This window comes from Octodon degus, unplaced genomic scaffold (assembly GCF_000260255.1).
Source record: "Octodon degus isolate 3935 unplaced genomic scaffold, OctDeg1.0 scaffold00126, whole genome shotgun sequence".
Taxonomy (NCBI): Eukaryota; Metazoa; Chordata; class Mammalia; order Rodentia; family Octodontidae; genus Octodon; species Octodon degus.
The window spans coordinates 3,598,766-3,622,115 of record NW_004524702.1 but is presented as its reverse complement, the minus strand read 5'-3'; the positions used below and the strand labels follow the sequence as shown (position 1 = coordinate 3,622,115).

General features: G+C 49.6%; 1 protein-coding gene across 3 annotated transcripts in view; it reads right to left on the bottom strand.

Moving 5' to 3' along the window:
• The window catches only part of Lars2 (leucyl-tRNA synthetase 2, mitochondrial), a 116,527-nt gene extending 112,544 nt beyond the window's left edge, over positions 1 to 3,983 (bottom strand). The window contains exon 1 of one of the 3 annotated variants that reach the window (XM_004640671.2): positions 3,901 to 3,983. The gene's annotated coding sequence lies outside the window, so the exon portion shown is untranslated. Of the gene's footprint in view, positions 1 to 3,892 lie in introns of all 3 variants that reach the window. The other 2 variants (XM_023700703.1, XM_023700704.1) reach the window with 2 other exon arrangements.
• Between the last annotated feature and the right edge of the window lie 19,367 nt (positions 3,984 to 23,350).

Genomic DNA, 23,350 nt, shown 5'->3' with positions numbered 1-23,350 from the left:
AAAAAAAAAAAAAAAAAAAAAACACCAAAAACCTAAAGTTAAACATGGGTGAAGATGCCACTGGGTGTTGCTAGCTCAGTGGTACATCCCTTGCTCAGCGTGAGCAAGGACCTGGATTCAACACTAAAGGGGGTAGGGAGCAAAGGGAACTAGGACAGAAGAGATACAAATGGTGAAACATGTGAAAAAGATCAACCTCAGAACTAACCAGGCTCTGGGGAGAGTCACAGGGAGAGAAAAAACATTTTCTCAAGCTCGCACAGAGAGCAAATTGGTCAAGCAGTGGCTGTGACTCATCCTCATGTCAGACACTGACAAAAGGATGTACAAAGGGCGGTACAGGGCTGCAGGATAAATCCTGAGAGTACCTGGCTGACCTTATCAGATACAAAAGTTACATTTCTTGGTGTACAGGTCTTGCTATATCTTGGTCTTAACCATCCAGCAGAAAAGTATAAAAATGAAGTATATAAAGTGAAGCCATATTAATACAATGAGCTGTAAAAGGCTCAAGTCAATAACTTCTGAGGATAACCCACTAATATTATAGACTGCTAGACAGTGTTAGATTGTTTAGTTGAATTCAAACACCTATAGTATTTAGATACCAATAGAATATTCACCTCTGACAAGACCAAAAAAAAGGGATACAAAGGAAAGATCATTTTCTATTTATATATGCAAAATAGGATAAATTTACAGCTACTTTCACTTAATTCAATGAGAAGAAAGAGGTGTACTAACAGTGTTTGGACAGAATATCCTGTCTGCTTCTTGTACTATGGATAACCACTAAGAAGATAACAATGTACAGTGTATTGATTATCAAAACTGTCCTATTAATCAACTTTGAAATTGTCTCATTCATATTTATTTCTCAATAAAAAAATAAATATTTTTTAAAAAGGAAATACTAAAAAAACCCCAAAAAACTAAGTTCTAGAACAGAAAAACTAATTTATGATAAAAACAAATCAGAACAGTGGCTGCTCCTAGAAGGGTTAGCTGGAACTGACTAGCAAGGGCCGCGGAAAAACTTCCTCGAGTGACGGAAATGTCCCGTACCCTGGCTGAGCATGGTAGCACAAACCCTTAATCCCAGCACTTGGGAGGCTGAGGCAGAAGGATGGATGCAAGTTCAAGACCAGCCTGCGCTACAAAATGAGTTCAAGGCCAGCCTGATCTGCACAGTGAAACCCTGTCTCAAAAAGACCCAAAGGGGGTGTTGTATCTTGATGAATGTGAGTGTAAGGAGCATTGATGTGTCCATTAATAAAAGTATATAGTTACGATTTAGACACTTACACATATGTAAATAAAAATTAAAAAAAAAAAAAGAACTAAGCAGGCTCTTTCCGGGCCACCACAATGGTGCGCATGAACGTTCCGGCTGATGCTCTCCAGAGCATCCACAGGGCCGAAAAGAGAGGCGAACGCCAGGTTCTCATCAGGCCGCGCTCCAGAGTCACTGTCTGGTTTCTAACTGTGATGACAAAGCACAGTTACACTGGCGAATCTGCAATCATTGATGATCACAGGGCTGGAAAAATTGTGTGAACCTCACAGGCAGGTTAAGCAAGTGTGGCGTGATCAGCCCCAGGTTTGATGTGCAGCTGAGAGACCTGGAAGAATGGCAGAACAACCTGCTCCCAGTTTGGTTACACTGTACTGACAACCTCAGCTGGCATCATGGATAATGAAGAAAGGAGGAAAAGTCCTGGGATTCTCTTTCTAAGGACATAAAACATACAAATAAAATGCCTCAGCAGTAAAAAGAAAAGAAAGAACTAATTAGGCCAGACACAGTGGTGCATGCCTATAATCCCAGCACTTGGGAGGCTGAGGCAGGAGGATCATGCCAGTTCGAGACCAGCCTGGGCTATGCAGTGAACTCAAGGCCAGCCTGAACTGCATAACCCGAACCCAGTCTCAAAAGACATAAATAAATACATAAATAAGAACTAATCAAAGAAACACCAATTGAAACAATATGACAAAAACTTGATGAAATGAATTGTATGTACTGCTAAGGGAAGATAAGTTGATTTCCCCCCTTTCAAGAGCAGTCTGGTAATGTGTGTTGTCTTGGTCACCCTTCTCTCGTTGCTGGTACAAATACCCGACGCCCAAAATGAAGGAAGGAAAGGTTTATTCAGCTCATCGCTACTGGAGGTTTCAGTCCATACTCAGCTGGCTCCAAGGCAGAGCAACACATGGCAGAGAGCAACCTTTCATGGCGCGGCAAAAAGCAAGAGCAAAATGGAGAAGCAGCAGCAACAGTGGCAACAGAGAGCAAGTCTGTCTCTCTGTCTCCCTTATGTTACGTTCAGGCTCTCGGCCCTAGACTGGGTGGAGCACTCATACTCATAATCCCAGCGGTACTCAGACCCATATCAAACTCTAGAAGTCCACTCCATGATTGCATGAGGCTTGGGGGGGCAGGGGGGGCAACTAGATAGAAGCCATAACACGTGTCAAGGTCTTTTAAGAAAAGTCTGAGAACTAGAGTTATGGTTCACTGAACGGGTTCAATACCTGGTACCAAAACAAAAGCAGCACAGAATATATTTGTTTGTGTGTTTTTTTTTGTTTGTTTGTTTTTTTTTCCGGTGGAACCAGGGATTGAACTGAGGCCTTTGCACTTGCCAGGGAAGCGCTTATTCCACTGAGCTATCTCCCCGGCCCAGCACAGAATATACTGTGAAATTTGGCAAGGATATAGTTCAGAAGCAGAATGCTACCTAGCATATTTGAGGCCCTAGAGCCCCTCACCGGCACTGTACTCAATCAATCAATAACTAAATAACATCAGGTTTTTAATTGGCCAAAAAGATTCCTCTGGACTAGTAGTTTGTACCCAAGGCTGTGGTTTTCACAGCGCTTCCTGGCTCCCAGCCCTACTCCCTTTTACTTTCCAGGCCCTTTGCCATATATAGCTCTTCAAAGCCCTAATGAGCACTTCCTCTTCCTGATGTCAAGGACCAGCCATTATATTTGAGGACTGTGTAATAAAATGAATGTGGGTGTGCAGCTCAAATCAGATTTATGACCAACTCAGCCCTTTTATTCCTTAACTCGGCTCACCCAGCTGCTTTGCTTGCTTGCAACCTTGTCTCTTCCTCCACGTTGTTCCACAGCAATCCTGGGCACCACCCCACCTGTCAGCCCTGACCTCGGTCATACTTGGGGTCTTGGGTTAAGGCTTTTGAGAGTAGAAGGGACCTAAGAAGTAGACTCAAAATGATTATCTTGTGTAGAGAATCCTAGTCGCGTAAAAGGCAAAGAAACAGAACCCAGGAGGGAAGCACATGAGGGCATTTGTGCAAACCCGAAATAGAGCAAGAATGTCCCCAGGGAAAAGTGCCTTAAAGAAATCATGTTTTAAGATACACATTCTGCGCTTTGCAGTTTCTAATTTCCTGCGTGACCTCAGGCAGTTTATTTCCTGTCTGGAAATTGCTGTCTCTCCGCCCGACACGCCAGTAGACCCTGATGGCTTCCGGGGATCTTTGGGCCATAACGTGCTGTGGTAATGACCTGGGGCCCCAAAGACGCCACGAAGGACCTCTGACCCGGTCCAATCCCCGAGCCCGGGGACGGGGGTGGGGCGCACAGCGACCCAGGCACCCACTGGCACCGGGGCGGTGGGGACAAGAAGGCAAGTCGAAAATCTCGTGAGGACGAGCGAGTTTCTGGGAAAGGGCCCGGAGCTAGCGAGCAGGTCTGAGGCTTAACGATCCTGAAGACAGGTTCTAGGCACTTCCAGCTCTCGAACTGCACGGCTCCAGGGCCTGCACCTTCCTTTCCGCCCTCAGCAACTCGGTACCCCCCGGCCCGGGGAGAGATCGGCCTGGCCCTTCCCTCGCCGCGCTGAGCTCCGGCAGGGGTTTACCTACTCACAGGCTCTGGCCTGCAGCTCCCGTATGCCTCGTTCTCCGAACTTTTACGCGTACACAGCCCGGCCTGCTCCCATGGGCGCCGCCATGTTGGCAGAACAACAACTTTATTGGTAACGGCACCTCAGACACGGACCGGCGGGGCGGGGCTGGAAGGGGCGGGGCGACCGAGCGCTGGCGCTGAGCCCTGCCCCGCCCAAGTCTGCGCTTCCGCTCCGGCTTTTGCCGAGTGTCTGCCTTTAGTTTAGCATCGGCGGTATGTCTCGGGCTTATTACCATTGCAGCAGGTGCCTGACTGCTGTTGGTCTGGAGGCCCAGGGTTCCAATCCGAGGGTAGCAACCGCTCACTGAAGATGGGCGGGCCCTTTGACCTCTAGATCTCCAGGGGGTGTCTTGCCACGTTCTGTGATCTCTTAGCCTTGGAAGGGAAGTACCTGGGCAACACCAAAGTACTGTACAGGCAAAGCACTCTTCGTAAGCAGTCAGCTAGCAGGCAGCTGAGAAAACAAGCTGCAGCTCCCACACGCACACACAACAACGACTTTCCTAGACTTTCTGTGTTCAACACACCCCTAGGTCCCCAACCTGGCAAGCTGTTCTCGCTTGTAATGATCAATGAATTGCAAATCAGAAATGTTAATGTCAATTTTTTAAAAAGTTTTGTTTGTTTTTTAAGGGAAATCCTGTTTTTTGGTTTTTTTTTTTAATTTTTATTTATGTATTTATGTGTGTGTGTGTGTGTGTGCGCGCGGGCGCGCGCGCGGCCAGCTCAGCCCACCAGGGGGCGGGGCTGGCTGCCATGTGGTGCAGGGGGACAGAACCGCGGTCCCTGCTTGTTCTAAGTAGGTGCTTCAAACCACTGAGCCATCTCACCAGCCCTGGGAAATCCTGCTTAAAGGAGAATTTGGAGAATATGTATGTGGGCACTCAGGAATTCTACAATTATTGTGAAAAATGGATGGTGATCCTACAGGGCAAGAAAGAATGTGTCAGAGTCGGTTTTCCTGCAGGTCTGAAGCCAGTCGTACCTCTACCAGACAAAACTTGTTCCATGCTATCAGTCTGGTTCTCCTCTTCCAACCGAGATGCACAGTGATCCGTGATGCAGCGCGTACGCCCAGGGTCAAAGCCCCCAGCCTGCACTCTACCCAAGACATACACACGCACCTCTTTTGCCCATTTCCTAGTCTTTCTTTTTCATTTTTAAAAAATCATTTATTTATTTAGTTAGTTCAGGGTCTTGCTCTGCAGCTTGGACTCGTAGGGATCCTCCTGTCTCAGCCTCTCCAGCGCTGAGATTATAGGCGGGTGCCACCATGCCTGGTTTCAGGGCTGGCATGGCATGCGGTACCGGGGCTGGAACTCCAGTCCTTGGCACTTGCCAGGCAGGTGCTTAGACCACTGAGCTCTATCTCCCCAGCCCCATCTGTTTCCCAGTCTTTAACACATCTTCTTGACAGTTCAAAGGCCAAGTACCTCGTTCCTCAAAATGTGAGATCCCACCCCTCCGGAAGTTGGTGGAAGTGAGGGTATGGAGGCGTACCCAAACCTGCTGGTTCAGCCTGCATTTTAACAAGATCCACGAAGGATCCTAGATGCTTTCAAGTTTGATATGTACTGTCCTAGAATGTGAGAAGAACATTTTGGTTCACCCTGATCATTTTACAGATGTACCAATCGAAGCCGGATGGAGTTGTCTTGCTCAAGGTTATGTGCACGTTAGTAAAAGGTTTGGGATTCAAAACTGAATATCCAGCCTGATAATACAGTGCTCTTTCCAAATTGCACAGTGGACCATCATGAAGACTAGAACTTCCGGCCCAGTCTTCTTACCTCAAAGATGAGAGTGCTGAGGTCGCAGATGGCGCTCGGGCGCCTGAGGCCACACATCTGCTTCAGGGCACAGCCAGGGCTCCCTCCCAGCTCTCCAGGCAGGTTGCGGAGTGTAAGCCCATTCCGTGGAAGCACTCAAGGGTGTATCAGCTTGCTGCCTTATGGCCGCCTTCCATATACGACTCTGGTGACCAACTCCGGGTAAGTGTTGTTGTACATCCCCTTCTCCAATGTAACCCTGGCATCTCTAGCCTTCTTTTGGATCACGAGCTGTCTTTCCTGTTATGAATTAAAGTTAACATTGACATTTCTGGAAGATTATTTCAAGTGGAAGTTTTCTGAAAGTCATTTGCTTTGCTGAAAAGCTGCTATTTTTACATCAAAGAAGACAGTAGCATGAAAGTAAATCCTTTCCCCTTAAAGAGCTCACTGCAAAGATACATTGTTTAATGAAGGAAACAAGTCGCTGCTCTGTGTAGAATGTTATACCATTTTTTATTTTTTTGAAAAGAAAGAAAATAAAATAAAAACATTTGCTAACACATGCATGGAAATATATCTAGAAAGTCCCATATCCTAAATTACTTCCTGTGATGACCTCTAGGGACAATGAGCTTGTATAGGCCTTTCTTTTCACGATGCTTCTGTATTCCTTGTACTTTTTGCTATTAGCTTGTGTGGGCCTGAAAAACCCCAAGGTTACCCAGATCTCAGTCCCCGGAATCTGTGGATGCCACCTTCCCTGGCAAAGAAACATGCCACATGTGATCCCATTAAGGCTCTTGGGATGAGGAGACAAATGCTGCCCGCTCTAAAGGGAATCACAAGTCGTAGTATCTCTCTTGCTCTGTCTACCTCTCTTGTCTCTGTCTCTGTCTCTGTCTCTGTCTCTGTCTCTGTCCCTGTCTCTCTGTCTCTCTCCCTTCCCTCACTCCCTCTTTCCCTCCTGGAATTATACTCAGGGCCTTGCTAGGCAAGTATTCTACCGCTGAGCTGTATGTACAACTCCTCACCTGCCCTTATAAGAGGAATTCACAGGGAAATTTGAGACAGCAAGAGAGGCAATGTGACCACTAAAACAAGAGGTTATGATTCTGACTTAGAAGATGACACAAGGGCCGGCCAACTAGCTCAGCGGATTAAAGTGCCTACAAGCAGGCTCAGGGGTGGGGTTCGATCCCCAGGCCTGCCTTGCCCCCCCACCCCCCGGGCACACTGAGACAGCAATTGAGACTGGGAGTGGTGGTGCGTGCACCTGTAATCCCAGCATTTGGGAGGCTATAGACAGGAGAATCACTAAGAGTCCAATCTAGTAATAAGATCCTGCACATCCTGTAGACCCTGTCCTAAAAATACAAAAAAAAAAAGGTGACACAAGAGACTGTGAAGAGAGGGAGGCAGGAGCACAGCTCTAAAATATGACAAAGGCAAGAGTACAGATCCTCCTTATGACCCATCCCCTGTTTCTGCGTGGACACTCAGGAACGGACAGCAGGGCCTCAGAGAGCCCTTTGTACCCCATGACCAGAGCAGTACCGTCCCCAACAGCCCTGTGCATCTATTAACAGGTGAATGGATGGAAAGCTGTGCTGTCTACACACAGCGGACTAATATTCAGCCTGAGAAGGAAGGCCACGCTGACATCTGCTACAACATAGGTGAATCTAACGCTAAGGGAAATAAGCCAGCCCCCAAGAGACAAATACCAAGTGATTCCTCTTTGTACGTAACTGAAAGCAAAGCAGCCAAATGTTAGAGACACAGAGTCGACTGGGAGATGCCAGAGGGCGGAGGAACAGGCAGGTCTTTCTTAATGAGTACAGAGCTGCAGTTGGGGAAAATGAAGAACGGTAGAGATGATGGTGGCAACAGTTGCCCAGTTGTGTGATAGCACTTGATGCCTCTGAACTGCACACTTAAAGAGAGTTAAAGTGGCAAATTGTGTGTTTGTGTGCTTTACTACAACCAAAAGAAGAAAAGACAAAGGAAGAAAAGAAAAGAGATGGCCTCTCCTAGAGCCTGCACCAGAAGTGAGCCCTTAGTGCTACAGGGCGGCTGCGGCAGCCACTGTGTCACACTAAGCTCCTGCACCCAGCCCCGGCCCCTGGCCCCTCCTGATAGGCAGAGTGGAGCCGCCTGCACGGAAGCTCCACATCACCAAGCCGAAGCTGGGCTGCCTGTCTCACCTCCGAGAAATCAGCATTAGAGAGAGATCAGGCCCAGTTTCCCAAGCCGGCCCATGCAGATGAGACCGATGCTCCAAGTAACCATTGCACAAAAGCAGTAGCCTGAAAGGGCCCGCTGATCCCTTCGCGCTGTCACCTGTCATCCCAGCTCCCTGTCCCTGCCTTAGAAGCAAAGTCACACTGGTGTGCACAGCCTGCCTTTTGTTCTCTGCTCTCTCCTTCCTTCAGCTTTTGTCTACAAACCCAACCGCTTCTGCTCAGGGCAACAGAACATTTATTCTATTTTAACAGAATGAAGGAGCCCAATCCTAGAATTGAAAATAAAGCCAATTAAAATTGGGCAACGAAATCATGGGGATTTTGTCTTTTCACAAGTTGCCGTACATTGATGGTGCTGCAGTTTATAGATCTTCGGCATTGCCTTCACACTCTGCCCTCTGAGGAAAAGAGCCTCGTCTCCAGAGTTTCTGATGGCCTCATTTGTCCCTTCCACCCAGAATTTAAACTGAAGAAGCAGGTAAGGGCTCATGTGTATTGGCCACTTTTCCAGTTATGGGGACAAAATACCTGACAGCACAACTTTCAGGAGGAGGGGTTTCCCTTGGCTTGCAGTTTCTAGACTTTCTGTCTGTGGCTGGCTCCACAGCAGCAAGGACTGGGTGGGAAGGTAGTGGGAAGAAAACTGCCCAATGCGTGGCAGCCCAAAGGCAGAGCTAGAAGAGGGAGCCAGGAGCAAGCACATGCCCATTCAGGCCACGCCCCCCAGCTCCCCTTCGACCAGGCCTCTCCTCCGAACAGCTCGTTCAGCTATGAGAGTCATCCGTGGACTACTCCACCAGTAAGCATAATGCCCTGAGGAGCCAATCACCTTCCAAAAGCCACACCTCTGAACACAGAAGGCTGGGGGGGGCGGGTAGGTTTAAACCATAGCACTCCATTCCTTGGCCCCCAAAGGCTCCTGTATGTCTCATTGTGCCCGGTGCATTTAGTCCAACTCGAAGAGCTGCCAAAGTTTCAGCAGTTCCAGCACTGCTGAGAAGTCCAAGTCCAAAGGCTCCTCTGAGACTCAAGGCAAACTCTTAGCTGTGAGCACCAATAGGAATCAAAAAGGAAGTCCAACACCTCCAGCATTCAATGGCGCAGGGCAAACACTCTGTTCAAAAAGGGAGAAATGAGGAAATAGAATAGAATCTGACCAAAGCAAGCCTGCAAACCTGCAGTGCAGCGTAAGTCCTGTAGCTCAGTGTGCAGCACCGGGGGAGCGGGAGGGGGCGGGGGGTGGGGGCGGGACGTGAACTCCAAGGCTTAGGGCAGCACACTCCTATGGCTCTGCTGGTCGCAGCCCACGTTGCCTCTCCCTTGGCTCTGCTCGCTGTGTGCAGCTTACGTCAGCAGATGCTCCATGTTCCTGACATCTCCCACTTCTGGGGTCCCTGGTGCATCTTTGGCTTCACTCTCACTCTTCAAGCATCACCTTCTCGTGGGTTCTTCACAGGAAATGTCACATATTTTTGTCTGGCCTCCAAGGCCTTCTTCTGAAATCTAGGGGGAAGCTTCTATGACCCGTAACTCTGTATTTTGCATGTCTAAAAAACCAGCATGGATAGTGCTGAAGTCTACACCAGCCCTAGAAGTAGGCTTGTTCCCTTGGACCACGCAGCAGTGGCCTCTGGGTACCCGGATGGTTCAACTCTAGAAGACTGAGCTTGGGAAGAGTCTCCCCTAGGGTGCTGTGATGTGTAGGTTGCCCTAAGCCTCTCTTCTTGAGGCAAATTCTTCCAGAGGAGTCTTCTTTTTATATCTTTGAGCCTGCAAGACAGGGACCTGAACAGTTCCTGAGATGCCTTCAATGAAAGCAAAGTACCCTGTCCTGATGCAGGGTACTTTGCTTTCATTAAATGCTAATTTTAGGGCTGGCCAGATAGCTCAGTGGACTGAAGCACCTGCTTAGGCAGAGCACAGAGGCCAGAGTTCGATCCCCAGCATGGTGTGCTGGCCCAGCCCCCGGGGCACACTGAGACGGTGATTGAGACTGGGCCTGGTGGCATGTGCCCGTAATCCCAGCGCTTGGGAGGCTGAAAACAGAAGGATCACTATGAGTCCAACCTACATAGTGAGACTCTGTTGACCTTGTACCAAATACATTTTTTTAAAGAGTCTGTATTAAATGCTAATTTTTTCAGCAACCGTACTCTCTGGGACCTAACATTGCAGGTGCTTCCGTTCTGATGTAATTGCACATTTTCCAAATAATGTAGGTCTGCTTTTTTTCCTTTTGGTTCTTATTACAGATTTGGCTATAAGAAAACGCCAGTACCCGTGTCAGAGCCTGAATGTTGAGCTGTTTTGGAATTTCCTCTACCAATTAGTCTATTATCATTAATCTAAGTCTCTTACAAAATCTCAGTACATAGGCAAATATAGACAAAAATTCTGCCAGAGTGTAACACACATGGCCTCCAGTCCAATTGTCAACAGAGTCCCTGTCCCCAATGGAGTCCATTGTCCTTGTGAGCCTGACCTTTTACTGTCTACATTTCTATTAGCATTCTGGCCTTCTGAGCACCAAGAAGAATCTCCATTAACCTATGTACAGCATTCTGAGACGTCACTGGTGAGCATCTCCATACCTTTCCAAACTCCTGCAATACACCAGTTCCAAATTCTTCTAAACCACATAGTCAGGTACGGACACAGCAACACCTCACTCCTGGTACCAGTTTTATGTATTAATCACTCTCCCGTCACTGGGTCAAAACATGTGATACCCACAATCTGAAGGAGAAAGTTCATTTAGGCCCATGGTTTGCAGAGGGCCCAGACTATGGTTGGATGGCTCCAAGGCAGAAGTGGCAGGGCCGACGGGCATGGTGGAGGAGGGAAGCAGGAAGAGGAGGGAGGAGCCAGGGACAAGAATCCTACCTTCCAAGGCACCCTTTTTTCCTCAGGGATTCACTTCTTCTGACCTGGCCCCACCTCCAACGGCACATCCAACTATGAATTCACCCAGAAGTTAATCCACAATTGGAGTAGGCTCGTCCATGATTCAGTCACTTCCCAAGCCCCACCTCTGAACACATAAGACTTTGAGACTTTAGGGGATGTTTTAGATCTAAATCTTAACACAATGCTAAAGACCATAAGGATGCCTCAAAGAGGAGAGAATTTTTTTTTTTAAGGTACTGGGAATTTAACCCAGGGTCTTGTGCGTTTTAGGGAAGCACTCTGACACTCCCTTTTCATTTTTATTTTCTTTTGAAAAGGGGTCTTCTTAAGTTTTCCAGGATGAAAAATCTATGCTCCTCCTGCCTCAGCCCCATGAGTAACTCAGATAATGGCCATCCGGCACCACATCAGCGAATGAAAGCCTTCTTCCACATGTAAAGAAGAGTTGACAATAGCCACTGTGGTAGGCATCCTCCTCTTCTTTCACTGGTTTCCTCACTTGAATGAGACTGCTACTAATGTTCCGTCTTTAAATATGATGCTCACTTGAGGTTTTAGGTAGGTGCTCTTTGTGGTGTCCCACATTTAAGGTCATCCCCAGTGAGCTCTGCTGGCAGCAACATGCTCGTGTCTTCCTTCCCACAGGATGCCAGGGTGTTTGGTGTGGTGAAAACACAGCCAACATTCTGGCATGTTACCCTCTAGATGAGGCTATAAAAGGTATTATGCTCTGTCCTGCTGTCTCTCTGTGTCTGTCTCTCTCACCCTCATTCTCTCTGTCTCTGTCTCCCTCTGTGTGTCTTTGTGTGTCTGTCTCTCTCTATCTGTCTCTCTCCCTCACTCTGCGTCTCTCTCTCACTGTCTCTCTCTCCCTCACTGTCTCTCTCTGTCTCTGTCTGTCTCTTTCTGTCTCTCCCTCACTGTCTCTCTCTGTCTCTGTCTCTCCCTCACTGTCTCTCTGTCTCTCCCTCACTGTCTCTGTCTCTCTCTCTCCCTCACTGTCTCTCTCTGTCTCTTTCTGTCTCTCCCTCACTGTCTCTCTCTGTCTCTGTCTCTCCCTCACTGTCTCTCTGTCTCTCCCTCACTGTCTCTGTCTCTCTCTGTCTCTCCCTCACTGTCTCTGTCTCTCTCTCCCTCACTGTCTCTCTCTGTCTCTGTCTCTGTCTCTCACTGTCTCTCTCTGTCTCTCTCTCTTTCTCTGCCATTGTCTTCTCCCAACCATCCTCTCAGGTCATCTCTCTCAGACACCGACCATTTCCTCACCTTGTGCACTATCTTGGAACTTGCTAAGATTTGGATGCTCTGGAATACTTTGGGTAGTATTACAAAAATGTTAAGGGCCAATATACTGAGCTCTCGGTGGACCCTCTTAGTATCTTGCCTGCCATTTGAGTCAGTGTGGTTGAGCCAACGCCCCAACCTCCCTGAGCCTCTGTCACTCAGGATTATTATGCAGGGAGGACTAAGTGGCATTCTATACAGCGCTGGGCCAACCTCTAAACAGAGTAAACACTCAAGTGCTCACCACAGCTTTGATTATGAGTTTAGATCTAAATCTTAACACAATGCTAAAGACCATAAGGAGGCCTCAAAGAGGAGAGAATTTTTTTTTTTAAGGTACTGGGAATTTAACCCAGGGTCTTGTGCATTCTAGGCAAGCACTCTGACACTCCCTTTTCATTTTTATTTTCTTTTGAAAAGGGGTCTTCAGAGACTTATGAGTCGGTGTGCACGTACTGCTGAGTGGCGGGGAGGCACTGGCTGCAGAGAAGGCTGCCACCTCCGTCCCCACTGAGCTGCTCAGCTGATGGGGAGACTCTGAGGGAGCACCCACCACGCACCTACCTGCGCCTGCGAACTCTCCTAGCAGCAGTGCTTGCGCACCTGCAAGGCCGCGCACGCCCACGGGAACGGGGGTTGGCGGGAACGCGGGTTCTCCCCAGCTGCAAGGTCCTGGTTTGAAGTCAGGTTCATAAATCTTTGCCAGTCCTGCTGTGCCGTGACCTGATGGGCCCTCAGGGCCCACTTTTTCTGAGCCAGGTGAACCGGCGGCAGGGAGGATCGCTGGCTGGGCATCTCCCCACGCCTCCTCACCCTTCCTTGGGCAGCCACTTCTGGAGGAGTCGCCCTCACCAAGGCACGAAACAAGGAGGAAGCTGTTTAAAGCTGACACTCTGATTGGAACATCCAACCGGGTGAAGGGTCTGTCCGTAGCTATGCCCTGCTCCAGATTTGCCTTATGGCACCTAGCAATCCTCCCAACTCGTATTAGCTGACCACGTAATAGTGCTGGGCGCTCCACTCAACCAAGGCCCAAGGCCAGAAGCCATGTGTGTCAGGCACGGCCGCGGTAGCGTGGTGAATTCTACTCATTTCCGCTTTGTCACCGCTGTGGCTTCCACCTAGGCGTGCCCAGGAGCCTCACCTGCTCACTGGTAGAGCCTGGGGAAGGGGACGGTTGTGGGGCCCACTGCGACCTCCTGCTTCGCGTTAGGAGTGTGGGGGTCCTGGTCAGAAGGGGCGGCCCCTGCGGGCGGCCAGGCTTTTTCTCCCTCCCTGGCTCCTCCTTCCCTCGCAGCTCGGCTTCGCCAGGCCTGAGCGGCTCTCCTCCTCCAGGCCGCTCTGCTGTGCCGCGCAGCCTCAGCGTCAGCCGACTGGGAACAGAAACTGCTACAAGTCGGAAGCCAAAACCAACCTCTCGTTCCTTAAGCACCACATATTGTGTTTCAGCAAAAAGCAAATCGACTGTGACGATATGAACCCTCAGGAGGTACTTTGATAACCAGATGGGAAAACATGGGGAGAGAGAGACTAAGAAAATCATCCAAGGCCACACTGTTTCTGAGAGCTAGAAGTGGGATTTGAACCCAGGCGGTCTGGCTCTAGAACCCGTGCTCTTAGCCACGGAAACCAGGCTGCCTCCCTGGGTGCTGCCGGGCCCTCTGCCCGGGACAGGGAGGCTAAATGTCTGCTGAAGACCCAGCGACAAGCACGTCCACCGGCTGTGCTCCTGCGTGGCTGGTGGGCCCCCCACAGCGGGCGGTGAGCAAGGGGTGACTCTGCTCTGCCCTCCCCCCGAACCCCATTGGCTCCAGTTGGCCTCACACTGAGCCTCAGTCCAGTCAGCGCCTCATTTCAGCCCACACAGGCCTTGTTCAAATCTTTAATTTTGTGAACTTCAATAAGGTTTCAAATTATTCATTTAAGCACTGACTTAGACAACAACAAAAACCAGTGTCATTATAGCAGTGACCTTTGCTGCTTGAAGAGTTGCCGGCCTGCAGGCGACCGCAGAGGCTTGGGATGGGCTTCCTCAAGCTGCCCTCGGAGGCCAGAGGCACTGGGCAGCTGGGAGCAGATGTCTCCGAGCAAGCTGCTGTAAAACTTCTGGTCCTCAGGTGCTGAGGAGTGAAACTGGTGTCTTCCTACTGCCTCTTGATGAATGTCATCCCTTTCATCAATTTTCAAAACTTTGGTTCCTTCCCCCATATATGTATACCTTTGCTATGACTCACACTGCAATTGTACTTGGACACAGAGACAGACCTCAGGATTAAGCTTCTAATCTGTTCATTACAGGGCAGGGACGAAATCCTTTCCATTGCTGCAAATCTTCTTAGGCCTTGTGATTGCCTCTAGAAAAAAAATAATCCTATTTGGAGAAACAGCAAATGTATAAAACAGTATTGAGTTACATTTGACCTGAAGATACTCGGAATTTGTTACTGCTAGTCTAAGAAGGGGCTCTAGTGACGCTGCCTTATTTCCAAGCCTATTAAGCGTACCGGGCCCAACTTTTGGTGATGTCTGCAATCAGTGAACACATTTTGCTAAGACCCTACAGCGCCTTTAACTTGGCATTTAGTCATGCCACCTTCCGGCATCTCTCGGATTCTCAGAGAGCTAATTAGCCCTTGAGTTTTCTCATATGTTTCTTGTCTTCCTAAGGAGTCGATAAATTAATGAAGTCAGAAAGTGTGCGCTTCTGATCCTTGATGAGCAACACGCTTTACGCAGAGCAGGGCAACTTATGCGTTGCTCGCAAAGACCTAATTTAGTGTTTCCCACCCCGAATCATGTAGCAGGTGAGTGGAGAGCCACTGGCCTCAGTTTCCCACTCTGCCCCCTGTGTGGCCTGCAGAGATTGCATTATAAAGAAGTTAACCAGAGACGTGGAGTGAGCTTGGAACAGGTCAATAAATAATAATATTAATAAATGTAACTGCTCTTTAATGTCCTCCTGTGGCCAGAAGGGCTCTAGCATGTCCTTCACCTCTCAGTGTCTCCCAGTGGCTGGTGAAACCAGCCAACACCCCAGCAAGGAGGAGGGTGGCAAACATAGCTGCTTTCTTTGGTGCAAATCACCTTTCTAAACATGTACCTAAAGCACAGCCTGAGGTCCCTTCCTCCTGGTCTCTTTTCTACTCTGTATTCTTGCATCCCATAGGCATGCCTGCCCTTCGTGTCTCTCCTCAACCCACAGCCTCTCTCTAACATTGTTGTTCACAGCAGAACCTCAGATCCTTATGCTGCACGACCTCCTTCATGGAGCTCAAGAGATAAGAGGGGAAGGGGAAAGGTGCTGGAAGAGCTGGCTGCCCCGACAGTAGCAACACCAGTGTCACCACCACCCTCAGCAGCACCTGCAGTCTCCACCTAGAGCTCGGGGATGGAAGGGAAGGAGGCATGAGGAGGAATTGAGCTGGGTTTCAGTGCTTGGCCAAGAGAGAAGGGAGAGAAATAAAAGAGAAGGAGGAAGTAAAGAAAGAAAGGAAGAGAATACTGAGAAGAAGGGGGATATAGTTACTTTTCTTGTTGTTGGAACAAAATGCCAGCTAGTCCAAGTGAAAGGAAAAGGCTTATGTAGATCACAGTTTGCAAAGGTTTCAGTCCATAATCAGCTGGCTCCAAGGCTGGGTGGTGTGGCAGACAGCACAGCAGAAGAAAAACAGTCCATGGCCGGCGGAAGGCAGAAAGCAGCAAGTGACAAGGCACAAGCAGCCACCCTCTTTCTGTCCCTTGTCTCCTATCTAGGCTACTCTCCCTTAGGGCAGGTAGCACTCACACCTGGGGTGGGGCAGCCTAATCCTAGCTTCACACCATGAATCGGTCCCAGCACCGCATCCTTGATCCCAGCAGCCCACACCCTAGATCCAGCACCTCCAAAATGCCGCATGTATGACCTCAGGAGGCTTTGGGGGGACAGCTAGATCCAAGCCATAGCAGAGGGGAAGGAAGAGAGGAACACAGAGGTGGCATCCCTGGGGCAGGGAAGCCATGAGCTATTACGGGCCTCAGCCCAGGGCATGGATGTGCCATGCTGGAGCCTGTGATGGGTTGGAGGCCGCAGGTGCTTTGCAGCCCTAGTCTGGACCAGTCTGTGCCCAGAAAGAAGAGGAGGATGCCAAGACTCCAGTTATGGAGCCCTCATCACAGCAGGTTCTGGGCCCTACTGGGCAGCAGCAAGCTGTTTTCCTTCTCTGCGCTCAGCTTCTAGGTGATGAAAGAGGACACGGGCCTCTCCTCCAGTGCTCGTCCCTGTAGAGATTGCATGAGAGAAGCGATGAAAGGCAGCTGGCACCGAGCTGGGCGGGGCCACAGGAGTGGCCAGTGGGGCTTGGGAAGGCACTTATGGGGACAAGTCACAGAGACAGTGACGTGTGTGCTTTCTCCTGGTCCAGGCCCCACATCATCTACACGGCACGGACCGTGCGGTGTCCTTGTCTATGTTAAGCCCTGCTTCTCAAACATGCGTGTCTGTACACATCACCCAGGGGTCGGGTGGAATGCGGTGGCCCTGAGGCTCCCAGGGGACTCTGTCTCCATCCCGCATGGATCCCACTGCGAGGAGAAAGCACTGACTGATGGCTCTGGTGTGACAGAGTCAGCGCTTCAGAGCAGGGCAAGGGGAAAGCCAAGATAGAAAGCTAGGTGTGGTGGTGCATACTGTCTTCCCAGCACTCCGGGGGCTGAAGCAGGAGGATCATGAGTTCAAACCGAGGCTGGGCAGCTTTGTGACTTAGTGAGACCCATCTCTAAATCAATAAAGGAGCTAGGGATGTAGGCTGGTGGTAGAGCGCTCACCTAGCATGTGTGAGGCCCTGGGATCAAAGTCCAATACTGAAAAATGAAAATAATAAAATAAAAAGCCACACTACAGGATCTCTGACTGACCCCCCACACTTAGCATTCAGTGAATTTTGGGGACAAAGACTTGTCTGAGTGAATGGGGATCTTTGAAAATCAGAAGGAAGAGAAGGAGAAGAAGGGGGGAAGAGGAAGGGGAGAGGAGGGAGGCAAACAAATGAAAGCAAATAACTTCTAAGACCAAAGAACAACAGAAAAGAAGAGTTAACAGAATCTTGCCAGCTACAGAGTGGCCCTATTGAAACTACTTGAGTAAATGCTTTGAAATCATTTGAAATTGACAGCCGTTCACTGGAGGGAGGATGCCAAAGGCTCAGAGAAGAATTTTCGAGTGCTTAGCAGGTCTGTCCTTGGCTCTTGTTTGCATATTAACTTTGCTCAGCAGACCCAAAGGCAAAGACGAATCCCAATCCAGATACCCAAATTTCTGTCTGAATTGTGCTGGCCACATAAGAACAATTCCATTCAAACTGTCCAAGAGTGTCCTGATGGCTCGTGGTACACCTAAGCCCTGTGGGCTGAGGGAAGGGAACCCCTGCATGCACATCCTTGGGACTCAGGGTCTGAGGGGGGGCAGGCAATGGAACCCCTCGTCTCTGCGGGGAACGAGCCCAGATGCCGAGGAATTCCAAGGCTAACTAGGTCTCAAGCTTGAAGATGACCGGTAGGGCGTCCAGGAGGGGACGGTCCATGGAAGGCTGCCAGTAAGAGATGGTCTCAGTGCTGTCATGTTCCTGTGACAGCAAACATCCTCTGAATGTTCATTCTTCAAGTCCCCAGAAATGGGCTCTAGGAAGATGGGGAGCCCATGGCTAAAGAGTGGTGTCCTCCAGGCTCTGTAGTCAGGAGCAGCTGGCTGAGGGATCTGCAGTTCTTGGCTCCTTCACCCCATCTGGGGAAGCGACCCTAAGCAGAAGCATCCAGGAGTTGTGTGCCTTGGCATCTTATTAGCATCCTTTGCCAGCAGAGAGCACATAAATAATTCATCAGATCTGCTCCAGAAGTACCGAGTGGTCCCAACTCCCCCGCAGAAAGGCGAGCTCAGGAGCTGGCACAGGCTGTCAGGACCTCAGCTCTTGGCCTGGGAAGCCTTCCCTGTGGGCCCTGGTCTGATTCAAGGAGTCTTATGTCCCCTAAATGAGACCTGTGAGAAAGGGGAGCTGACCAGAGTGAGCCACTGCTAACATCCAACAGCAGGAAGCGCGGTAAGCCCAGGGCAGCAGTCTGGGGCCGATGGGTGCTGTCTAGAGACCTGTGGACAAACTACAGGGCCCTCCAGCCCAGGGGTCTTTCACGTGTCATTTGGCAAAGGGATTGCCCCAGACATAACTGGCCAGGGAACTATTTTTTCACTGCCCTGACTTCCAGGATTAGTCAGGGCTTTCCAGGAAAACAGAACCAATAGGCTGTAACTACCTATTGTAATGACAAGGAGACAGAAAGAGACAGACAGACAGACACAGAGACAGAGATGGACACAGACACAGACACAGACTCAGACAGACAGGGAGACAGAGACAGAGAAGTGGAGAAATGGTTTAGGGAATTGGCTGTCATGACTGTGGAGTCCAAAATCAAGGCAGGCGAGCAGGTTACAGGAGACCCAGGGAAGTTCAAGGCAGTCTGCTGGTGGAATTACCTCTTGGTTCAGGGAGGTTGGTTTTTTTCAAGTTTTTTAAATTATTGACAGACATGATGGGATTACACCAGTAATCCCTGCACTAGGCAGGCTGATGCAGGAGGATCGCCATGAGTACAAGGCCAGCCAAGGCTACATGGTGAGACCTTGTCTCAAACAACCAGAACCAAACAGACAAACAAACAATTATGGACAAATATTAATCGTATAAACTAATGAGATGTACTAGAATATTTGCACACATTCATCCATCAAGCAGTGATCGGGTTCATCAACCCTTCTACCTGCCTCCATTTTCTTTGAAGGCCTTCAGCTAATTGAACGAGTCCAGTGAAGTGAAGGAGGGCGGTCTTCACCACAAGACTGATTTAAGTGTCAATCTGATCCAAGGAACATCTTTGCAGAAACATCCAGAATAATGTGGGTCCAAAGATCTGGGCATCCTGGTTCAGAAAGCTGACAAAGGATGAGCCATCCCAGTGCCCTGTTCTGCGTCCCACGGCTTGCAAGGCCAAGCCTTCCGAGTAGCCCCAGCCCCTCCGCAGTTGGCACACTTGTTGGCGCTGGCTGTAGGTTGGGCACTCCCAGGCCTGTTGAGGTAGAAAAGAGGGCCTGGTTTCCCCCGCCGTGTGCTTCCTCCAACAAGATAACAGGGTGACAAAAGCAGGTGTTCTGAGTTCAATCCCCGGCTCTGCCAAAAACAAACAAAAGAAAACTTTAAAAAAAACCAACAACAACAACAACAACATGTGTTCTAAGGCCTATGGGAGCCACCCGCTGGTCTCACATTACTTATCTTTCTTTCCTGTGCAAAATACTCACCAAAGTGTCATCCCTTTGCTAGGTCAGGTATAGGGACCAGATCTCATCTGGATTAAACAAGGCTGTGTTTAATTCTCATCCAGTGTAGGTGAGGCTTCCAAAGCTCCTCACAGCTGGGCACTGAATCTTCCACCCAATAAGCAGTGGGTTCACGTCCTTCTGCTCCATGGGTATGGGAGAAGGACCTCTGTTGACCAATAAAAGACAGCCAGGTGACACTGCCAGTTCCCAGGCTTGGCCTTAAAAGACCAGTGCTCTCCACGTTGTCTTGTGGAATACTTGTCCTGGGCCTCAGTGGGCCACAAAGCCCAAGAGCCCAGCAACACCTGGCTGGAAAGGCCGCTGTAGACATTGCATCCCACAGGGCTTCTGGTCACGCAGCCACCCTGCAAGGCTCAGACGTGGCCCAAAGGCTGCCCAGACCTTCCAAACCAGCCCAGATTCCGGCAACCAGTAATAACCCCTGTGGGCAGAGTAGACTCCCAGTGTACCCACATCCCTGACCACAGTGTCACTGGATATACTTGAGGGGCTGTTTTAAGCCATAGTGATATGTGGAGGACCAACTGAGATGTGAAAGATGAACAGTTGTCTCTGACAGGAAAACTGACGGGAAAAGGCGCCGCTGAACCCGCACAAGACCACACTCACGTTAGCTGGCACGAAAGGAGCCGTGTATCGATGGCAGCTAGCATGTGCCGGGCTGCTCAGTGGACCTGAACAGCAGCGAAGGCTGGGGAGACAGGGACTTTATAGAGAGTCCCCAGGAATGGGGAAGGGGAGTCATCAACTATTCCTTCACTGGGCCAGGGTGTTCTGGGTGGGTGGGAATGGGGAAGGGGAGTTATAGAGTGTCACTGGCTAGGCCAGGGTGTTCTGGGCACAAAGTATAGAGTCCTTGAAGCAAGCTGAAACAAAGCTATGTGCGTAAGCAGCCCGACGCAGACAGTCAAGGTTAAATCTTTGCAGCACAGTTGTGGTTGGCGCATCCGGGAACATCGCAAGTGGTGCGAGGGAAGGGAGCCCAAGGCTGGTGCCTTAACAGTCTCCATTCTGGCTGAGCCTGGCCCTATGTCCATGTATTAATATGTGCAGAGCTGGCTAGGGCTTTTCCTTATCCCTTCACTTGGCTTTAAGCAATGCACATCAGGCGGGATCCAGCCTCAAGACAGAGGCTATGACTTCCTGGGGCCTGAAAGATTACACATCAGAGCTTTGTGACTGTAGGCTGGGCACTTGCAGGCCTGTTGAGGTGGAGAAAGGGCCTGCTTTCCCCTGCTGTGTGCTCCCTCCAACAACATATTCCTCAAGATAGAGCCTATGACTATCAGATACCACCTGTTATGGCTTGTGTCTACTTGTCTCCCTAAAGTCTCATGTAGCCATGGCGCAGCTTCTAGAGTTTGTAATTAATTCATCGTCCAATGCTGGGATTATGGGCGCGATGCTACACCTGCCCTGGGACGGATAGTCTGAATCAGTGTAAGGGAGGAAAGGGGGCTCCCTAGCCGCCTCAGCTGCTGCTCCCCCTTTGCTCGCTGCTGTTTTTTGCCATCACAAAGTTCTGCCCTCTCTCTGCCATGTGCCGCTCTGCCTTGGAGCCAGCCAAGTATGGCCTGAAACCTCCAGCAACTGTGAGCTAATAAACCTTCCTTCCTTGATTCCGGGTGTTAGGTATTTTGTCCCAGCAATGAGAGAAAAGTAACTAAGACCCCACCTAAGCTGTGTTCGCAGATTGCTCTTCCTGCGCATCCTTCTCTGCGTACTGCGGAGGTGACCGCAGGCCTCCTACCCAGCCCAGCTCACGGGGCTCACCTGCTTCCTACCGCAGTCACAGTCACTCATCCTCAAGCCACTTCTTTTCTTTATGAATGAATAAAACCTGGGATCAGGCCTGGGTCAAGGCCTTTGTTCCAAATAGGCACCATCACAGCTGGGCCCCGTGGCTCCCCACAGTTACAAATACATCTTTATTCTCAGCATGGGTTGCTCTGGAACTGGTAGATTGGAATTAACTCACTAGATTCCAAGAACTTTTCATGGTGATAGAGGGGAATGAAACTCCCAACCTGAAAAGGACCTGGCACGAGTTCATATTCTCTAAAATTGAAGAATGAATTTTAGGAACAATGGAGATTAAGAGCAGAATATTTATTGGGGGAAAGAATGCTTCTGCCCGAGAGAGGGACAGAAGGGGACCCAGCAGGTTGCCCCCAGGAAGCTGTCTCTTCCAGCGGTTTTTATGGACTAAAACCATGCAGTAATGCAGGTCTAAGGTGGAAAATACGGGAACTCGTTTAGGCGGGCATGAGGCGGTCAACCAATGAGATTACAAGCACCATTGCCCAGGTAAAATTGATTCAATCCAGGACTTAATGAGGAAGAGAGTCACCTAGCAAGTGGGCATGAGGGCATGAATACAGAACAGGGTCTCTTCACGTTGGAGATTGGGACAGTGACTTTCTTAAGGTGATTGATACCTACTTAGAATATCAATCCCTGATGCCCATCCTTGGGAAAGTATGTGGCTGCATTTGTTTACTCCTTTGTCTTGAGATCTGGCCCCTGCCACAGTGTCTGTCTCTTCCCAAGTTGCAGAGTCACCTTGTCTTCCACACTGTCTCCTTGAGGGCCTGGCCCTGTCTGACTGCCTACACTATTTCTTTCTAATTTAGCTGCCTACAGCGAAACAATGGGAATCACAAATATAAACCTCCTGGGGCCTTGACAGGGACAGGGAAGGGCTTTGCATAGCGATAGATAACAAGAACAAAGAGTTTTGCTTCCATCTTTCATAATAATGGGCACTGTCTTTAGTAGCAGAAATTTATTTTCACATAGAACCCTAGTACAGGCCCAAAAGGGGTTATTTTGCTTTAAGTCAAGAAGGGGAACCCGAACTCCCTGGAACTTCTTTTCCCTGCCTCATGTCTAGGGCACCTCTGACAACATGGAAGGGGGGTCCTCATGGACGGTCCAGCCCATGCTTGTAAATTAGATCTTGTTTGTTTGTTTTTCTTCTGTATTTAGGACAGGGTCTACAGGGTCTCACTACATAGATTGGACTTGCAGCAATTCTTGTTTTCAGCCTCCCAAGAGTTGGGATTATAGGCATGTGCCACCACGCTATCTCAGTCACCATCTCAGCATGCCCCGGGTGTAGGGCCAGCACGGCACACCAAAGATCAAACCCCGGCTGCTGCGCTCTACCTAAGCAGGTACTTTAGTCTGCTGAGCTATCAGGCCAGCCCTAGATCTTGTTTAACAAAGACTATCCCACAGGTCTGAGGGCTAGAAGCCTTGCTTTGTAAAGGTGATTCTCAAAGTGTGGTCCCAAGACCAGCAAGATCAATACCACCCATAAAACTTATTAAAAATGCAAATATTCAGCCAGACCCTAGGGCTAGCAGTTTCAAAATTCTAAAGTGTGGGACACAAGCCTTTCAGGGGTCTCTAACACAAGCGACAGTTTGAGGACCTGTCTCGGTTACCTTTTACTCATTGCTGGGACAAAATACCCAGCACCCAAAACTAAGACAGGAAAGGTTTATTCAGCTCACAGTTAATGGAGATTTCAGTCCACACGGCAGTCCACACTCGGAGGGCTCAAAGGCAGAGTAGTGTGTTGCGGCGGGCAGCAGTTCATGGTGGCGGAAAACAACAAAGCAAAGCAGGATCAGCAGCTGTGCTGGCAGGCCGGCAGGCCTCTCCCTTCCTCCCTTCCTTCCACACTGCCTGCAGACTAGAGCCCCTGGGGGGGGGGGCGGCTTGCCCAATCCTTCCTCAACCCCTTTATGTACCCTTTAAATGCTGAGTTGCTCTAGGGCGGGTCCTCCCCAAATTGACACAAAGAGTCAACCACCACAGGATCCTGTCCTGGA